The sequence below is a fragment of the Corythoichthys intestinalis genome, chromosome 1 (assembly GCF_030265065.1).
Source record: "Corythoichthys intestinalis isolate RoL2023-P3 chromosome 1, ASM3026506v1, whole genome shotgun sequence".
NCBI classification, from domain to species: Eukaryota; Metazoa; Chordata; class Actinopteri; order Syngnathiformes; family Syngnathidae; genus Corythoichthys; species Corythoichthys intestinalis.
The window spans coordinates 22999579-23019591 of NC_080395.1; the positions used below are offsets into that span (position 1 = coordinate 22999579).

At 38.7% G+C, this 20013-nt stretch overlaps 1 protein-coding gene across 1 annotated transcript in view; it reads left to right on the plus strand.

The window, feature by feature from the left end:
- Positions 1-3101: 3101 nt before the first annotated feature.
- The window catches only part of itgb6 (integrin, beta 6), a 47266-nt gene continuing 30354 nt past the window's right edge, over positions 3102-20013 (plus strand). Inside the window, exon 1 of the mRNA XM_057851565.1 lies at positions 3102-3195. The gene's annotated coding sequence lies outside the window, so the exon portion shown is untranslated. The remainder of the gene's footprint in view (positions 3196-20013) is intronic.

Genomic DNA, 20013 nt, shown 5'->3' on the forward strand with positions numbered 1-20013 from the left:
ATGATGATTGAACTAGATATCTGAGGCTGAATCCCTTTTGATTGGCAGGGAAATGAGCGAATCAGTGATCTTGTCGTATTAACATCCGCAGGAGGCATTTTTTCAATTTTCATGTTCTGAGTTGAACCGGAGACTTTTATAATCATCGTAGCGACACTTGCTTTGTTAAAAACGACTAGAGAAAAAAATGTGTATATTGCTGGTGTTTTTTTTTCTATTGTAGGTACTTGTGTTTGGAAACTTGACTTCTGGCACTCTAGTTTCTTTCCCTACAGAGTAGCGGGTGCCACTAAGCCCCTCCACCGTCAAAAAGCACTCAAAGGCGGACAAACTTTGAGCTTCCTCTCATTAAAAGAACAGCATCCGCCACTGATGTGGATATCAACAATCATAATATTACAGTTGTGGTCAAAAGTTTACATACACTTGTGAAGAACATAATGTCATGGCTCTCTTGAGTTTCCAGTTATTTCTACAACTCTGATTTTTCTCCGATAGAGTGATTGGAACAGATACTTCTTTGTCACAAAAAACATTCATGAAGTTTGGTTCTTTTATGACTTTATTATGGGTTAATAGAAAAAGTCAAATCTGCTGGGTCAAAAATTTACATACATGGATCTGAAAAAGCGAATCATTGACTTGAACAAGTCAGGAAAGTCACTTGGAGCCATTTCAAAGCAGCTGCAGGTCCCAAGAGCAACAGTGCAAACAATTGTTTGTAAGTATAAAGTGCATGGCACTGTTTTGTCACTGCCACGATCAGGAAGAAAACGCAAGCTATCACCTGCTGCTGAGAGAAAATTGGTCAGGAGGGTGAAGATTCAACCGAGAATCCCCAAAAAGCAGATCTGCCAAGAATTACAAGCTGCTGGAACACAGGTGTCAGTGTCCACAGTCAAGCGTGTTTTGCATCTCCATGGACTGAGAAGCTGCCGTGCAAGAAGGAAGCCATTGCTCCAAAAGCGGCACCTTAAGGCTCGACTGAAGTTTGCTGCTGATCACATGGACAAAGATAAGACCTTCTGGAGGAAAGTTCTGTGGTCAGACGAAACAAAAATCGAGCTGTTTGGCCACAATGCCCAGCAATATGTTTGGAGGAGAAAAAGTGAGGCCTTTAACCCCAAGTACACCATGCCTACCGTCAAGCACGGTGGTGGTAGTATTATGCTGTGGGGCTGTTTTGCTGCCAATGGGACTGGTGCTTTACAGAGAGTAAATGGGATAATGAAAAAGGAGGATTACCTTCAAATTCTTCAAGATAACCTAACGTCATCAGCCCGAAGATTGGGTCTTGGGCGCAGTTGGGTGTTCCAACAGGACAATGACCCCAAACACACATCAAAAGTGGTCATGGAATGGCTAAATCAGGCTAGAATTAAGGTTTTCGAATTCCCAAAGTCCTGACTTAAACCCCATTGAGAACTTGTGGACAATGCTGAAGAAACAAGTCCATGTCAGAAAGCCATCAAATTTAACTGAACTGCACCAATTCTATCAAGAGGAGTGGTCAAAGATTCAACCAGAAGCTTGCCAGAAGCTTGTGGATGGCTACCAAAAGCGCCTAATTGAAATGAAAATGGCCAAGGGACATGTTACCAAATATTAGCGCTGCTGTATGTATATTTTTGACCCAGCAGATTTGATCACTTTTTTCTGTTCACCCATGATATAGTCATAAAAGAACCAAACTTCATGAATGGAATTGTCACAAAAAACAATCACTCTATCAGAGAAATATCAGAGTTGTAGAAATAACTGGAAACTCAAGAGAGCCATGACATTATGTGTATGTAGTGTTAAGTGTATGTAAACTTTTGACCACAACTGTATATAGGGTTGGGCATCGTTTGAAATTGAACGATTCCGGTTCCGAACAATTCTCGATTCCAATACTTTTAAGGGGCAGGGTAAAAAAAAAAAAAGAGGCAGGGTCAAAAAAATTGCATAGTTTATATTAAAATCTTAACTTCTTTATGATTTTTTTTTTAATTATATGAACTTTTCACAGGGCTATTTTTAAATTCTACATAAATATCAGTCTTTGAACTTTTTCCTGCTCTGCAGTCAGGGCATCGAAACATGGAATCCAAATTTAAAAATTTGAATTTTTCCGGGAGCATCGGAGTGTTAGAACCGGTCCCAGAGCCCAACCCTAGTATCATATTAAATGTAATTTGTTTTTTTTCTACATGAGTCTTTTGTGATTATGAAGTTAAGAGTAAGACACCGCATATACAGTATAGGTTATCAAATAGTTAACTGCTAATTTTAATGAACTATTGCAGCAAACTCATTGTCCTCACAAGTATACAAATAAACCACTGTTATATTTTTCAAATGCTAACTACCAGCCAACTTCATTTGCACGTTCCGAGGTTCAAACTCAAACAGTGGGGAGACCGTTTTTTTGCGGTTGCTGCCCCCAGGTTATAGAATAGTCTTCCCCCTAAAATCCGCACCACTACGATTTGGGCCTTTTTAAATCTTGTTTAAAGACACACCTTTTTAGACTCGCCTTTCCCCCAGATTAGTTTAGCCTGGTTTTATTTCTTAAGGGTTTTTAATGTTTTCGGATTTTATCTGTTTTATTGTTGTATTTGCTGTCTGACTTTTATCGTGATGCTTTGTTTGGTTTCTTTTTTCTCCCTCTTAATGTCATTGTATAATACTTTCCTGCCTTTTATTTACTATGAGCCATGTTTGTCTTTGTTGTAAAGCACTTTGGGGACCTTTCGGGTTTTGTAAAGGGCTATATAAATAAATTTGATTGATTGATTTGATTGACTAACTTTTAATACTCTAACAGGAATTTTGGTGCTTCTTAATAGAATCCAGAAGCCTACCAGTGTGTGACAAGTTGTGTACTATTAAGCCATTGAGGGTAAACATTTTGATATAGAATAAGTGCACTAAACATTTTCACGCTTGAGTCTTTCTTGTTTGAGTTTGAAGCAGAGATTGGAGCTCTCCCAGGCAACAGTTGCTACTGTCACTCATTGTCATCTCACACACACGCACTCCCTCACCCACGTTGGCAGCGGGGTCACCCATGCTTCATAAAGGGCGCCGTTACAATGGCTTTTCTGTCTGTGCGAGTGCAATGCGGCCCCGCCACTCGCCATTTTTCATCGGATGACAGCGAGGACAACGCTGCCGCACGGGGCGGCATGTTTTCACGGGACGCCCCTGAAGGTGAGACGCCACACTCAGTGTTGTTAATCTTACTGAAAAAAAGTAATTAATTATAGTTACAAATTACTTCTCCCAAAAAGTAATTGCGTCAGTAACTCAATTACCTGAATGTAAGAGTAATTAGTTACTTGGCAAAGTAATTGGTGATAATTACTTTTTTTTTTTTCCCCCCCTCAAAAAAAAAAAAAAAAAAAAAAAAAAAACATTGGCCACACTATGTGAAGTTTTTGTGAAGGTTTTTGGTACAATTGGCCCGAGCCCAATTCTTTACCCTAATTTACCCTTTACCCTGAATCAACTGTTAAAAGTTGTTAAAATTGCTCCCATTATTGCATTAGTTCCCTTCTCTCTACTTTCGACATATGAAAGTTTTAAAACTGTTTCATCATTTAAAGATAGATTCAAGTCAAGATTTCGCCGATTTAGAAGTATTTTAGATACAAAGTTACTTAGGTTCGCTAGGAAGGTTCTCTACAACAGAGCCGTCCTAAAAAGTTTACTGCTTTAAGATGGCGGCTGTCTACTAACGCATTTAGTGCCATGTCTGTCATTTTGCATCTAGTTATATCTATATACAGTACATGTGATATCTACCATGTCTACCATATCTACCATAACATGCGGGCGTAGTTTGTAGGCTATCGGCTACAACATGTATTATTGGCGCTACCTAGCATCGCGTTTGCTCGGCGTCACAACTTTCTTGCCTCCTCTCCACTCTTGCTCTGCTCTGTCGTCTCGGTGAGTCAGTTTCCCTCAGACTTTTCGACCAATATAGTAACGCATAGTAACGCATGCCTTTCCGTCCTCAGTAACGGTAACGGCGCTGCCAAGATGAGAAAAGTAATTAATTAGATTACCCACTACTGAAAAAAATAACGCCGTTAGTAACGCCGTTATATTGTAACGCCGTTATTAACAACACTGGCCACACTGCAGGCGGAAAGAGATGACTTTAAGATTTGGGAGAGAATCATTTGTGGAATGATGTCTTAGAGTTAATCTTTGACACTACTGCCTACTCGTTAGGAGTGGAAATCATCAATTTCATAATGCAAAGAAACGATATCGGTTCTTTGGACAACAATGCGATATTTACGATTTGTCGATTTAAGGGCCTTAGATCGATTTAATATGATGTAGAGATTTAACACAGTCAACTACATTTTAACTAAACCAATACAAAAGTTTGACGTTTTTAACAATTTTGCTACCGAAACATTTCAGACATTTGATGAAACCATTCGGAAGAAACAGGATCGCGTTAACGGGCGGTAATTAATTTTTAAAATAATCACGTTAAAATATTTGACGCACATGCCCCGCTCAAACAGATTAAAATAACAGCACAGTGTCATGGCCGCTTGTTATTTGTGTTTTTTGTCTTCCTCTGCTGGCGCTTTGGTGCGACTGATTTTATGGGTTTAAGCACCATGAGAATTGTGTAATCATTGACATCAACAATGGCGAGCTCCTAGTTTTTGATGGAAAATGTTACAAATTTTATTAAAACGAAAACATTAAGAGGGGTTTTAATATCAAATTTCTATAACTTGTACTAACATTTATCTTTTAAGAACTAAAAGTCTTTCGATCCGTGGATCGCTTTAACAGAATGTTAATGTTAATGCCATCTTGTTGATTTATTGTTATAATAAACAAATACAGTCCTTATGTACCGTATGTTGAATGTATATATCCATCTTGTGTCTTATCTTTCCATTCCAACAATAATTTACAGAAAAATATGGCATATTTTATGGATGGTTTGAACTGCGATTAATTACGATTAATTAATTTCTAAGCTGTGATTAACTCGATTAAAAATGTTAATCGTTTGACACCCCTATACTGTATATATATATTTTAGGGCTGTCAAACGATTAAAGACACAAGATGGATGTATCCATTCAACATACGGTACATAAGTACTGTATTTCTTTATTATAACAATAAATCAACAAGATGGCATTACCATTAACATTCTGTTAAAGCGATCCACGGATCGAAAGACTTTTAGTGAAAGTTTTGACAGCCCTAATATACAGTGCCTTGCAAAAGTATTCGGCCCCCTTGAACCTTGCAACCTTTCGCCACATTTCAGGCTTCAAACAAAGATATAAAATTTTAATTTTTTGTCAAGAATCAACAACAAGTGGGACACAATCGTGAAGTGGAACAAAATTTATTGGATAATTTAAACTTTTTTAACTAATAAAAAATTGAAAAGTGGGGCGTGCAATATTATTCGGCCCCCTTGCGTTAATACTTTGTAGCACCACCTTTTGCTCCAATTACAGCTGCGAGTCGCTTGGGGTATGTTTCTATCAGTTTTGCACATCGAGAGACTGACATTCTTGCCCATTCTTCCTTGCAAAACAGCTCGAGCTCAGTGAGGTTGGATGGAGAGTGTTTGTGAACAGCAGTCTTCAGCTCTTTCCACAGATTCTCGATTGGATTCAGGTCTGGACTTTGACTTGGCCATTCTAACACCTGGATACGTTTATTTTTGATGTTTTGGATCATTGTCCTGTTGGAAGATAAATCACCGTTTTCTTCCAGAATGTTCCTGTATTTGGCTGCATCCATCTTCCCGTCAATTTTAACCATCTTCCCTGTCCCTGCTGAAGAAAAGCAGGCCCAAACCATGATGCTGCCACCACCATGTTTGACAGTGGGGATGGTGTGTTCAGGGTGATGAGCTGTGTTGCTTTTACGCCAAACATATCGTTTTGCATTGTGGCCAAAAATTTCAATTTTGGTTTCATCTGACCAGAGCACCTTCTTCCACATGTTTGGTGTGTCTCCCAGGTGGCTTGTGGCAAACTTTAAACGAGACTTTTTATGGATATCTTTGAGAAATGGCTTTCTTCTTGCCACTCTTCCATAAAGGCCAGATTTGTGCCGTGTACGACTGATTGTTGTCCTATGGACAGACTCTCCCACCTCAGCTGTAGATCTCTGCAGTTCACCCAGAGTGATCATGGGCCTATTGGCTGCATCTCTGATCAGTTTTCTCCTTGTTTGAGAAGAAAATTTGGAAGGACGGCCGGGTCTTGGTAGATTTGCAGTGGTCTGATGCTCCTTCCATTTCAATATGATGGCTTGCGAGCGTTTAACCCATCAAATCAGCACCCATCAGCACCAGAACCAGCAAATGTGATTGTTTACTGCTTGTAGCAAGTCTTAAATGAATTAGAACAGTGGGTTAGAAAAGTGTTTTGCCCAAGCGGAGACTAGGCGGAGGCTCGGTGAAACAGCCCTGCTGCCGTGGGGGTGCGTGTGGGAGTGCACAGGTGCGTTCGACCAGAGTGTTCGACCTGAGCACTCTCTATTGAAGGGAAGAATAGGGGTTTTTGAGGCAGTCTCATTTAAAATACTTGGGTTTTGTGTACTTACCAGAGCATTGGTGGAGCATGTATGGAGTAGAAAAGTATTTCAAATTGACACCAAAAGATCCTGTATAGTGCTTTTAACCAATTGATGTAGTGATCCAAATCGATGTCTAATTGCACTCCTACTCCTCATTAACTACTGCACTACTTACACAACTAGACAACTACAGTGGTATGAAAAAGTATCTGAACCATTTGGAATTTCTCACATTTCTGAATAAAATCCCCATCAAGATTTGTTTTTCAAATGTAAAGTGCGTTATAAATAAAATGTATTTTATTATTATTAAATGTGATCTGATCTTTGTCAAAATCACACAGATGAAAAAAAACAGTCTGCTTTAACTAAAACCACCTAAATATTTATAGGTTTTTATATTTTAATAAGCATACAATGCAAACCATGGCAGAAGGGGGAAAATAAGTAAGTGAACCCTCTGCCTAAGGAGACCTAAAGAGCAACTGAGACCAATTTTTACCAAACAATTTAAGTCAGGTGTGTGCCCAATCACTGATGAGTGGTTTAAAGCTGTCCTAACCACTATAAAAAACACACCTGGTAAGAATTGTCTTGATGAGAAGCATTGTCTAATGCAGGGGTTTTCAACCCAGTCCTCAAGGCACACTGTGGGTCCTGGTTTTTGTTCCAGCCGATCCAGCAGAGACAGTTGAACCAATGAGGCTTCTGCTAAAACAAGCCACACCTGACTGCAATCAACTGATTGCACTTGTAAAACACCAGATTGGGGAAAAAGTGTTGTCATCTTGTTTGGTAAGAATGAAATCCTGCACCCACAGTGTGCCTTAGTGGAATAGGTTGGGAACCCCTGGTCTAATGCGCATCACGGCTCGGTCAAAAGAGCTGTCTGATGACCTGAGATCAAGGATTGTTGATCTGTATAAAGCTGGGAAAGGATACAAAACCATCTTTAAAAGTCTAATTTTCATCAATCGACAGACAGTCAGAGAAGTTGTCGACAAACGGAGAGAGTTTAGCACCTCCCCGCTATAAAAAGCACACCTGGTAAGAATTGTGATGAGCATTGTCTGATGTGCAGATACTTTTTCATACCACTGTAACTACTACTATGGTAGTTCTCTGGACCCTACTAGTATAACTAAATGTCCTTGTACAAGTGCTGTTCTCACAAATATGACGGTCATGTTGACTTTAACATTATTTAGCTGAATAAACCCTCAACCCAGAAACCTTCACTTTAAGGTTTGCATCCTAAACTAGTGTTTTAGAATGTTTTTGTGAACAGATCTATTATAGAAATGGATCTTAAAAAAAAAAAAAAAAAACAGCTAAAGAAAATTCCAAAGTGTCTCGTTTTCGAGTGATTTCCAGAGTAAAACTACTCCTGGACATTTTGGTAACATTAATAGACCCCAATCACCAACGTCACACAATCACGTGATCGCTGTATTGTGCCACCATATTGTCTGTCATTGTGTGTCGTATTGTCAATGATCGTAGTTTGTAAAGGTGAATTCACTTGCAAATTATAGAAGCCCCGGTGCTTTCAGATGCTGTAAACTCATTGGATGAGTTGCATAAAAGCCGTTATTTGAAAAAGCTTTGGTCGATCCAGTCATCAGATCCATATTTGATGCCCAAACCGATGTTTCCTCCCGTCCGGTCCCGTCCCATGCGTCAGAGCTCGTCCTGAGACCACAAAATTTCCAATCATACTCCAGTTTATGTCACGATGAGGAGTCGGGTACCCAAAATCGGCACCGGCCCGAATATAAACCGACATTTGGTCAGCTGAGCGTCACCGTTGTCATGATTGTAAAATGAAATTTAATCGACAACGAGCCGGTGTGTGCCGAAAAATAGCTGGCCCGCGTGAAATGTTTAGTAACAAATCGTGGACTGGGCCACATAACCATCTTTGAACAGAAATGTATTAGTCTACAGGTTTTCACGACCATATCCCAATGACAATCACACAGGTATGACATTTATTAGTTCAAGTAGAGTAAAATAATACATATTCACGGTACAAGAAAGTCGTTTCCGTGTGGGCGCTCCCGTCAGGGGGGACATTTCACGCAGGGCGGCTATTTTTCGGCACAACACCTGTTGTTGCGCTCACCTTCTTGCTGCGCGAATGTGGCGACGAGCGTCGTAGTCTCCGTCTGATGATGTCTGCGATCGTGTTGGCATCATACTGATGTTTTCACCGCTGTCGAACGGCTGTCGACACAAACGCATCATGGACCGAGATAAACAAACCGTGCTGCTTTCGAGATTTGCCCTTTTAACAATGGGCACGCAGCAACTACTAAAATGACCGTTTATCTTCTCTGTTACTGCAACCAACCGCCACACATCCCTTCACCATTTTGATTAATCAATGTTAACGATTGTCAGGAAGGTTTTGGGGTTCGTTTACTAGGCGGTAATTTCTTAGACAAGCAGAAAAACACGCAGTAATAGGAGGAATGTACGTAGAGGTAGTATGTAAAGACGATGAGCTGATGGACAATATGGCGGTACCAGTTGGGGGGCGGAGTTGTGACGTCACGTTATTGGGGTCTATAGGGGACATGCAAGCACATGTGGACTCAGTAATTTCACACAGTGAAATTTCTAAAGGTGCAAGTGGAGCAAAAATAGATGCACTAAAACCATTAGCGTGTCTTACTAGTACTGTATTTTTCCCACGACCACAGCCACTTTTGGCTACTAGTTCATGGACTGGACGTCTAGCACCAATGGGTTCAATATAAAGGGTTAAGAAGAGACTGTATCAAATACATTCTGAAACATTATTCTTTACTGAGTGGGATTAGCATGGTGGTGAGTGTAATATCATGGGGTGACAGATGGACGGGAGTCCCCCAGATTAACTGACTGGGGTGTGGTGCTGAACGGAGAGATTCCTGCAAGTAAAGAAAAGCACTGATATTTGCCTCGCAGGTGTTAACAGTTCAACACCTCCCATGCAGCCCCGCCGTCCACTCCCTATTTGTTTTCAAAGGAAGTTAAAAGTAAAGGCTGACAAATGTCTGGCCAGACTATGATTCACGTTCAGGTCGTTGCCGTTGTTAATAATTGATCTGCTCTTACGTGCCCAAGCAACAAGGCAAGAAAGATGTTATTTACAAACGGCGTGGCTCATCGGCCCTTTTGTCAAAGTTCACTGCGGAGGCTTTACATACTGTACAGTGCGCTACTAGTACTTGAAAGGTCTGATTCACAACCTCAAGTTATCAACGAATTTCTCAAGGCATTTTTTTAACGTGGAAGGAAATAGACTGCTAAGCTGTTTTTAATGTTGTGGCTGGTGAGTAGTTTGTACGACTGTGGACAATTATCCTGAAAGATTTTTTAATATCTATACTTACGCCAAAAGCTCGGACTACTTTTAAAGGTACTTTAGTGATACAGTGGGGCAAATAAGTATTTAGTCAACCCCCAATTGTGCAAGTTCTCCGACTTGAAAAGATTATAGAGGCCTGTAATTGTCAACATGGGTAAACCTCAACCATGAGAGACAGAATGTGAAAAAAAAAAAAACAGAAAATCACATTGTTTGATTTTTAAAGAATTTATTTCCAAATTAGAGTGGAAAATAAGTATTTGGTCACCTACAAACAAGCAAGATTTCTGGCTGTCATAGAGGTCTAACGTCTTCTAACGAGGTCTAACGAGGCTCCACTCATTACCTGTATTAATGGCACCTGTTTTAACTCATTATCGGTATAAAAGACACAACCTCAGTCCGTCACACTCCAAACTCCACCATGGCCAAGACCAAAGAGCTGTCGAAGGACACCGGAGACAAAATTGTAGACCTGCACCAGGCTGGGAAGACTGAATCTGCAATAGGTAAAACGCTTGGTGTAAAGAAATCAACTGTGGGAGCAATTATTAGAAAATGGAAGACATACAAGACCACTGATAATCTCCCTCGATCTGGGGCTCCATGCAAGATCTCACCCCGTGGCGTCAAAATGATAACAAGAACGGTGAGCAAAAATCCCAGAACCACACAGGGGGACTTAGTGAATGACCTACAAAGAGCTGGGACCAAAGTAACAAAGGCTACTATCAGTAAGACAATGCGCCGCCAGGGACTCAAATCCTGCACTGCCAGACGTGTCCCCTTGCTGAAAGCCAGTACACGTCCAGGCCCGTCTGCTCGGGATGGAAAAACTGAGGCTTTCCGAAACAATGAACCACTTTTGAGACAACTGCCCTAAATTGAATCACTGTTTCGAGGCGTTTGACACACCGCAAGAGCTCCATCTACTGGATAAACAGTGCATGTTTGTTTTTAAAACTAAAGTTGTCAAATTGCCTCAGCATTACATAGCTCCAATAGAATTAAGTGGATGTCGTCTATTTCAACTGTGAGATCGTGTCGTCATTAGTGTGATTTACACAATTAAAGTAGACCTTTTTAAGCCCGTGTCATTGCTTTGTCTGTGAAGACGTGTTCAAAGCAGTATTTGTAATACCCGACGGTGCTAGTCTGGTTAGTGGCTCGTCCTAGATGTCGGGGAGTAACTCTGTATTGTTAGTTTTTTGTAAATATTACAGTACAGTAAACACAGTGCTTGGGAACAGGGATATTATTCATTGCATACTATAAGGGTTTCCAAAATCATAAGATGGAAATAATTGAGCCAAATAAAAGTAAGGAAAGGTTTGTGAAATATTTTATCTTTTAATTAAGTATAATTTCTGGGGGTGGGTGGTTGTGTCGTATTTGTATCTATTCTAAATAAACGTATGCCACTATCTAGTGTATAACAATGTGAATGAATTTAATGAAATTTAAGTGATAATGATATTCCCACTCCTGACTTGAAAATGAGCAAATGTTTGTAGCACTCGTGAAAATTCCTCCTCTTAAAAAACCGCAGAATAACTGCGTTATTCTGCCACTTTTTATTGCGTTTCCACCGATTGAGCAGGCGGGCTCCCATCGTGTTTTCATTTTCCTGTGGAAACAGTGTGACTCGCTGACACATCTGTGACGTTCGAGGCCTCGTCAGCAGTGGTCACGTGATTTTTGGCTTGCTCGACCCCGTTTTAGGAACACTGCTTTGACACACCTCTACTTCATTTGCTCGAATCAGATTCGAGCAGGAAGGCTCGAGCATCCCATCTCTACCGTCTGTGGTTCGCTAAAGACCATTTGGATGATTGGAAGAGGACTGGGAGAATGTGTTATGTTCAGATGAAACCAAAATAGAACTTTTTGGTAGAAACACAGGTTCTCGTGTTTGGAGGAGAAAGAATACTGAATTTCATCCTAAGAACACCATACCCACTGTGAAGCATGGGGGTGGAAACATCATGCTTTGGGGCTGTTTTTCTGCAAAGGGACCAGGAAGACTGATCTGTGTAAAGGAAAGAATGAATGGGGCCATGTATCAAGAGATTTTGAGTGAAAATCTCCTTCCATCAGCAAGGGTATTGAAGATGAGACGTGGCTGGGTCTTTCAGCATGACAATGATCCCAAACACACAGCCAGGGCAACAAAGGAGAGGCTTCGTAAGAAGCATTTCAAGGTCCTGGAGTGGCCTAGCCAGTCTCCAGATCTCAACCCCATAGAAAATCTGTGGAGGGAGTTGAAAGTCAGTGTTGCGCCCCAAAACATCACTGCTCTAGAGGAGATCTGCATGGAGGAATGGGCCAAAATACCAGCAACAGTGTGTGAAAAGCTTGTGAAGAGTTACAGAAAACATTTGGCCTCCGTTATTGCCAACAAAGGGTACATAACAAAGTATTGAGATGAACTTTTGGTATTGACCAAATACTTATTTTCCACCATGATTTACAAAGAAATTCTTAAAAATCAAACAATGTGATTTTCTGGTTTTTTTCCCCCCACATTCTGTCTCTCATGGTTGAGGTTTACCCATGTTGACAATTACAGGCCTCTCTAATATTTCAAAGTGGGAGAACTTGCACAATTAATGGTTGACTAAATACTTATTTGCCCCAATTATATACCATAAAATAATATACAGATTATTGCTATGCCCAGCACTTAATGTTGTATTTGTTGAGCATTGCACTCCATGCGCAATATAAGACACTCAAAAAAATTTGCTTTCACTTTGCGTTACTTCAAACTAGGAGTATGACAAAATATCAAAAGGGTGATGTATCGTGATATTTTGCATCCCAAAAGGTTATCAATTTGCTCATGCCAAGAATCGAGATAGTTTTATAAAGGTGTCACTGTTTAAAGAAAAATAATAGTAAGGAGCCAACAAGTTGCTACCAAATCTTCCACCATAACAATGTCTCAGTTAACTCTATGGCTGCCATTGACGGCATTCAACGTCCAATCCATTCGGACTGGGAAGGGTGGATGAACATGAACCAGAGCATTCACAGTCACTCTTTCCCATTTTCGGGGAATTTTTCAGGTCACTTTCTGTTCATTTTAGGGCATTTACACAAGGGCGTAGGTTTGGTCTCAATATTGGCAGGGATGATGTAACAGCAAAACCTGCAGGTACACTTTTTGCTGGGGACGGAAAATTAATAAGACTAAACAGATTGGGTGAACGGCGGTCAGAGCTACATTTCTCTCCATAAAGAACCTAATTAATTGATAGGCTAAATGATTAATGCAAAATAAATCTGTACTGACTGATACTAACTTTCACACTACAAATTTACAGTATAACTTCATAATCTAATAATTTTTCTTAAATCTAGTCGAATAATTTTCTGCATCTTGTTTTGAGTTTTAAAGGATAATTACCAGATTAATTTGTCATAAATAAATAAAACAATTTCTTCTTATTAAGCCCATACCTCTAAAAGTCGGTCATTTTTCACCTAAATCGAAAAAAATGCTTTCAAATAATGTTTTGAACAACATCTATTCTTGAATCAAGGAGATTTCTGACAAACATTTTTTAAAGATTAAATATAGAAGGTTTTTGATTAAAATAAGTCTTTTAAGCTTATTTTCAGCTATCTTTTTTCTAATTTCAAGAAATCTGAGTAAAATTTACTTGAAGCACTGGAAAATAATTTCACTTATATTGTGGTAGATTTACACTGATTCAAACCTTTGTTTTCAAAAACTATTAAAGAAACATTTTGAAAACTTCCAGAATAAATGTATGGATTTTATTAGCAAATTTAAATTACAATATTTGAAAACAAATTTTTAACATTAAAAGAAATACAAAAATGTTAATCATCTCTTAACTAGGAATGCAAAAAAATAAACATTTGTCTTAATACCACTCAGAATTGTCTGTCTAACTAAATTAAATATAACAAATAACTTCTTCGTCAGGGAATAACAAAGAAAAAAAAAATCCTTTAGGAAAAACACTACTGCTTTTGTCCACAAGAACAGCCTATTTCAACAAGAAATGAAAGCTCCTTTGGGCTACTTTAAGACCACATAAGCAAAATAATGAAAACTGGGAAAAAGGAGGTAAACCTTGGTTCACTACATTTCTTACGAGCAGAGTTCACTATATTTCTATATATACAATATATAAGTTTAATTAATGTTAACATGAAGAATACACATAGAGGAGGAGACATCTCCTGAAACAGGTTCCTACTCAGGTTGGCAAGTTCTCACAGTTTAATGTAATGATAATGGTAATGCTAAATTGTGATCCAATCAAACGTGCGTTTGAGGAAAAAATCACGGAATGGCTTATACAGCAAGTGTAAAAGGGGTAAATGTAAGTCTGAAAATAATGAAAATAATTCACTTAATAATGATAGGGTCAGTTCTATCGTTACAACATATGACCTATATAACTGAACACATTATCTAATGCAAATAAGGTTGCTTAAAAGTTGGTGGGGACAATTTGAGCATCCTGAAAAGTTGGTAGTGGTTTGTCCATACCGTCCCTATGCAAACCTCGGCCCTTGCATTTACAGGTCACTTCACTTTATTCATTTGGGAGATTCCCGGGTCACTTCCTGTTCTGAAACCCAAAATCAACAAGAAGTGACCTATAAAATGCCCCAAAGTCATCGTGAAGTAACTGAAAATGAACAAACAATGACCTGAAACGGCCAAAAATTACCTCGTTGCCTGGCATTGGCTGTTGCTGACTGCTATAGAAGTGGGAGGGGTCTGTTTGAAGTGGGAGGGTTCATTCACTGCCACCCTCCCAATTCAAATGGATTGGACGTCTACTAGTGATAAACTTACAGCAGAAGGATGAAGATAGCTTGTTTTTCTTTTTATTAGTTGTTTTGTTGAGTATCCTAGAATGATTTCCTGACCAATATATCGGTAATCGTTGTATCGCCATATTGTAAGCTCATCGTTATCGTGAGCTTTGTATCGCAAATCGTATCGTATCGTGAGATACCAAGAGGTTCCCACCCCTACTTCAAACCTATAAAATTACTAGTTGTAAGTATTTACAGTATTTGGCTAATTCAGTTTCGCGAACATGTTGATAAACACCACCAAACCCAATTTACGATAGGGCATCTTTGATTTGAAAAACAAAACATAAAACGTCCACATTTGCATGTTATGTTAAAACTAGGGCTGTCAAAATTATTGCGTTAACGGGCGGTAATTAATTTTTTAAATTAATCACGTTGAAATATTTGCCACAATTAATGCACATGCCCCGCTCAAACATATTAAAATGACAGCAGTGTAATGTCAGCTTGTTACTTGTTTTTTGTTGTTTGGCGCCCTCTGCTGGCGGTTGGGTCCAAATTATTTTATGGGTTTGGGGAGTGAGCATGGTGTAATTATTGACATCAACAATGGCGAGCTACTAGTTTATTTTTTGATTGAAAATTTTACAAATTTTAATAAAACGAAAACATTAAGAGAAGAATTTCTATTACTTGTACTAACCTTTATCTTTTAAGAATTACAAGTTGTTCTATCCATTGATCGCTTTAAGAGAATATTAATAATGTTAATGCCATCTTGTTGATTTATTGTTATAATAAACAAATACAGTACTTATGTACCGTATGTTGAATGTATATATCCGTCTTGTGTCTTATCTCACTTCCAACAATAATTTACAGAAAAATATGGCATATTTTATAGATGGTTTGAATTGCGATTAATTACAATTAATTAATTTTTAAGCTGTAATTAACTCGATTAAAAATTTCAATCGTTTGACAGCCCTAGTTAATACTACATGTGTCAAGTATGAGGCCACGGAATAATGGACCACAGTCCTCAAATGGCTCCCGGGCTGCAAGTTTGATGCCTCTAAATCTAAAGGAATCAGTCCAAAATCTGACAATCTGTTCTAACATTATTTAAAGTCGATGAAATGTTCCTTTTTATATTAGTGATGTGTAGTGTCAGGTAAAACAAAAGGATGTTGTTCCACTAGGACAGACATGTCCAAAGTCCGGCCCGGGGGCCAAATGCGGCCTGTGGTCAAATTTCATCCGGCCCCCAGCCTCTGTCATAAAATCAATAATGTCTGGCCCGCACACACTTAATAAATTGGTCAGCAGTACTGCTACCAGCATATTACGTAGTTAACACACTAAATGCTGCTCCTCATTTATCCACTATAAGGCATCAGCACTCTAAGCAACATTACCCCGTGTGACCCTTTACTTCCAATTTTCTAAAATGGCGACAATCAACAAAATAAAGTTGACTGCGATGATGGCCAACGCTTCAAGGATAAGTGGAAATTGGACTATTTCTTTACTAAAATATGCAACAACTGTGTCTGCCTCATTTGCAAAGAGACAGTCGCTGGTTTTAAAAAGTTCAGTGTGAGGCGATATTAACAAACAAGACATGCTGACATGTACAACAAGATTACAGGGAAGATACGCAGCGAGAAATTGAAGCAACTTGAAGCTAGTTAAATTTCACAGCAGTAGTATTTTGCAAGAGCTCGAGAGTCGAAAGAAAACGCCACAAAGGCTAGTTGCGAGATTGTTGAAATTATTGATTTTTAAAAAAAAATAAAGCAAATGTGACACACAGAATGGGTTGCTAAAATTTGCTTAAATATATTCTTCTTCGTAAAAGACGTCAGCCAAGTTCGGCCCCCCACATTTTTACCAGACCAAATCTGGCCCCCTTTGCAAAAAGTTTGGACACCCCTGCACTAGGAGGTAGAAGGGAGATAATGACACAAACCTAGGTACCCAATTTTTTTTTTTTTTTTTTCTGCAAGTGTGTCGTGACATTTTCTCACGGAAAATGTGGGCCTTGGCTCCAAAGTTGGAAAATATTGATTCAGCGGCAAGTGAATACAAAATATTTGCCTTGCACAAAGAAGTCAAACTCAAGGTGTAGGGAGCAAATTTACACGTTCAACAAAAGTTTTATAATATCGACCTTGCATTATTCTCTTTATAATATTTTCCATCACCTTTGATGCCATTATACTATGTCATTCAACGAAAATGCCCTGAATGCCTATTTTAGTTGGTCCTATTTGCTTGCCTCTGGAAACATTACATAGTCACCAATTTGAAATTTGCTTACTTGATGCTTTATTTGACTTACAAAGCCATTGCAATCAAATTATAAAAATGGAGTTCAAGGTCATCTTTGAACATTACATGTGAATATAATAGTACCTGAAGCAATCATAATAGATTAAGCATTTTGTGGTTAACCATGTGAATTAACACTTATAAAACCATGTTAAATTCTTTAACCCTTTATAGGGCAAGTGACCATTTTTGGTTGTTTAAAACTACAGAAACCTAACATCTTAAAGGTATCATGTTGCTGTACATGAACATTAAGTTTTGTGTCATTTAGGCCATAATACGTATTAACATTTGGTGTACAAATGTTGGCCGACAAAATGTCAAGTCCATGTACAGTCAGGTAAATAAGTATTTAGTCAACCACCAATTGTCAAGTTCTGCTACTTTAAAAGATTAGAGAGGCCTGTAATTGTCAACATGGGTAAACCTCAAGCATGAGAGACAGAATGTTGAAGAAAAAAAAAAAAGAAAATCACATTGTTCGATTTGCAAATCATGGTGGAAAATAAGTATTTGGTCACCTACAAACAAGCAAGATTTCTGGCTTTCAAGAGGTCTAACTTCTTCTAACGAGGTCTAACGAGGCTCCACTCGTTACCTGTATTAATGGCACCTGTTTTAACACATTATCGGTATAAAAGACACCTGTCCACAACCTCAGCCAGTCACACTCAAACTCCACTGTGGCCAAGACCATAGAGCTGTCGAAGGGCACCGGAGACAAAATTATAGACCTGCACCACGCTGGGAAGACTGAATCTGCAATAGGTAAAACGCTTGGTGTAAAGAAATCAACTGTGGGAGCAATTATTAGAAAATGGAATACATACAAGACCACTGATAATCTCCCTCGATCTGGGGCTCCATCCAAGATCTCACCCCGTGGCGTCAAAATGATAACAAGAACGGTGAGCAAAAATCCCAAAACCACACGGGGGGACCTAGTGAATGACCTACAGAGAGCTGGGACCACAGTAACAAAGGCTACTATCAGTAACACAATGCGCCGCCAGGGACTCAAATCCTGCACTGCCAGACGTGTCCCCCTGCTGAAGAAAGTACATGTCCAGGTCCGTCTGCTGTTAACTACAGAGCATTTGGATGATCCAGAAGAGGACTGGGAGAATGTGTTATGGTCAGATGAAACCAAAATATAACTTTTGGGTAGAAACACAGGTTCTCGTGTTTGGAGGAGAAAGAATACTGAATTGCATCCGTAGACCACCATACCCACTGTGAAGCATGGGGGTGGAAACATCATGCTTTGGGGCTGTTTTTCTGCAAAGGGACCAGGACGACTGATCCGTGTAAAGGAAATAATGAATGGGGCCATGTACCGAGAGATTTTGAGTGAAAATCTTCTTCCATCAGCAAGGGCATTGAAGATGAGACGTGGCTGGGTCTTTCAGCATGACAATGATCCCAAACACACAGCCAGGGCAACAAAGGAGTGACTTCGTAAGAAGCATTTCGAGGTCCTGGAGTGGCCTAGCCAATCTCCAGATCTCAACCCCATAGAAAATCTGTGGAGGGAGTTGAAAGTCGGTGTTGCCCAACGACAGCCCCAAAACATCACTGCTCTAGAGGAGATCTGCATGGAGGAACGGGCCAAAATACCAGCAACAGTGTGTGAAAAGCTTGTGAAGAGTTACAGAAAACGTTTGGCCTCCATTATTGCCAACAAAGGGTACATAACAAAGTATTGAGATGAACTTTTGGTATTGACCAAATACTTATTTTCCACCATGATTTACAAATAAATTCTTAAAAATCAAACAATGTGATTTTCAGTTTTTTTCCCCCCACATTCTGTCTCTCATGGTTGAGGTTTACCCATGTTGACAATTACAGGCTTCTCCAATATTTTCAAGTGGGAGTACTTGCACAATTAGTGGTTGACTAAATACTTATTTGCCCCACTGTATGTAGAAGCTAGGTTTCAATTACACTGGCCAACAAATATTTTTTCATTTTCTGTGTCAAGACTTTTTTTTTTCAACTGATTTTTTTTGGTCAGTGACTTTTAAACTGCCACAATTTTTTTTTTTTTTTTAAACGCAATAGGATTGTAGGAAATATAGCTGCTTATCCTCACTAGGATACTAGGATACTCACTAGGAGCCTATCCCAGCTACGGGCTGGAGGCAGGGTCCACCTTGAATCGGTTGCCAGCCATGACACTTAAAAAAAATAATAATAATAATAATTTTAAAATAATTTTTAATTGCACAAAAAATAAATAAAAAAATAAAAAAATCTTGATTTGAAAAAAAAAAAAAAAAACACAAACACTTAGAGGGAAAAAAATGATTATGCAAGAACATGTTTGCGTCAATGCAACAATCTCGATACAATTACCATTAACCTAAATATATTTATAATAATAAATCAATTTTTATGTAATTTTTAATTATAATTAAAAGTTGATGACAAAAAAAATATATACATTCAAATAAAAATAAATATAAACAGAAAAGCCCATAATAAGACTTTTGTATAATTGTTAATGAATACATTTATAAATTAATAAAATGTTAATGAAACAAAATTACTTGTTCTTATACTTTTATTGGTGGTTGTCAGACAACTCATTTGTGCATTAAAAACTAAATTAATGCATTGAAAATTAATTGACAGAAATACACTCTAGTTATGGAAACGCACAATACTATTAACTTTTACCTAAAGCAGCACTAGGTAACTTTTCAACCTTTACACAATATTTTCAAAACATTTTATTTTTTATTTTTTAAACCTGTGCTGTTCAGTTGTTTGACACGGAGAATGGAAGTCTAAGTGCCCGGATGGTCTGAACAGTTTTAATTTTTCACATTGAGAGTCTGACATACTCCCATTGTGATCATTCAACATACCTCGTTTATTATGACAAAGCAGTGAACAGGAAGGGGTTATGGGGGAACAAAAGGAAAGAAACACAAGAGAAGACAGAA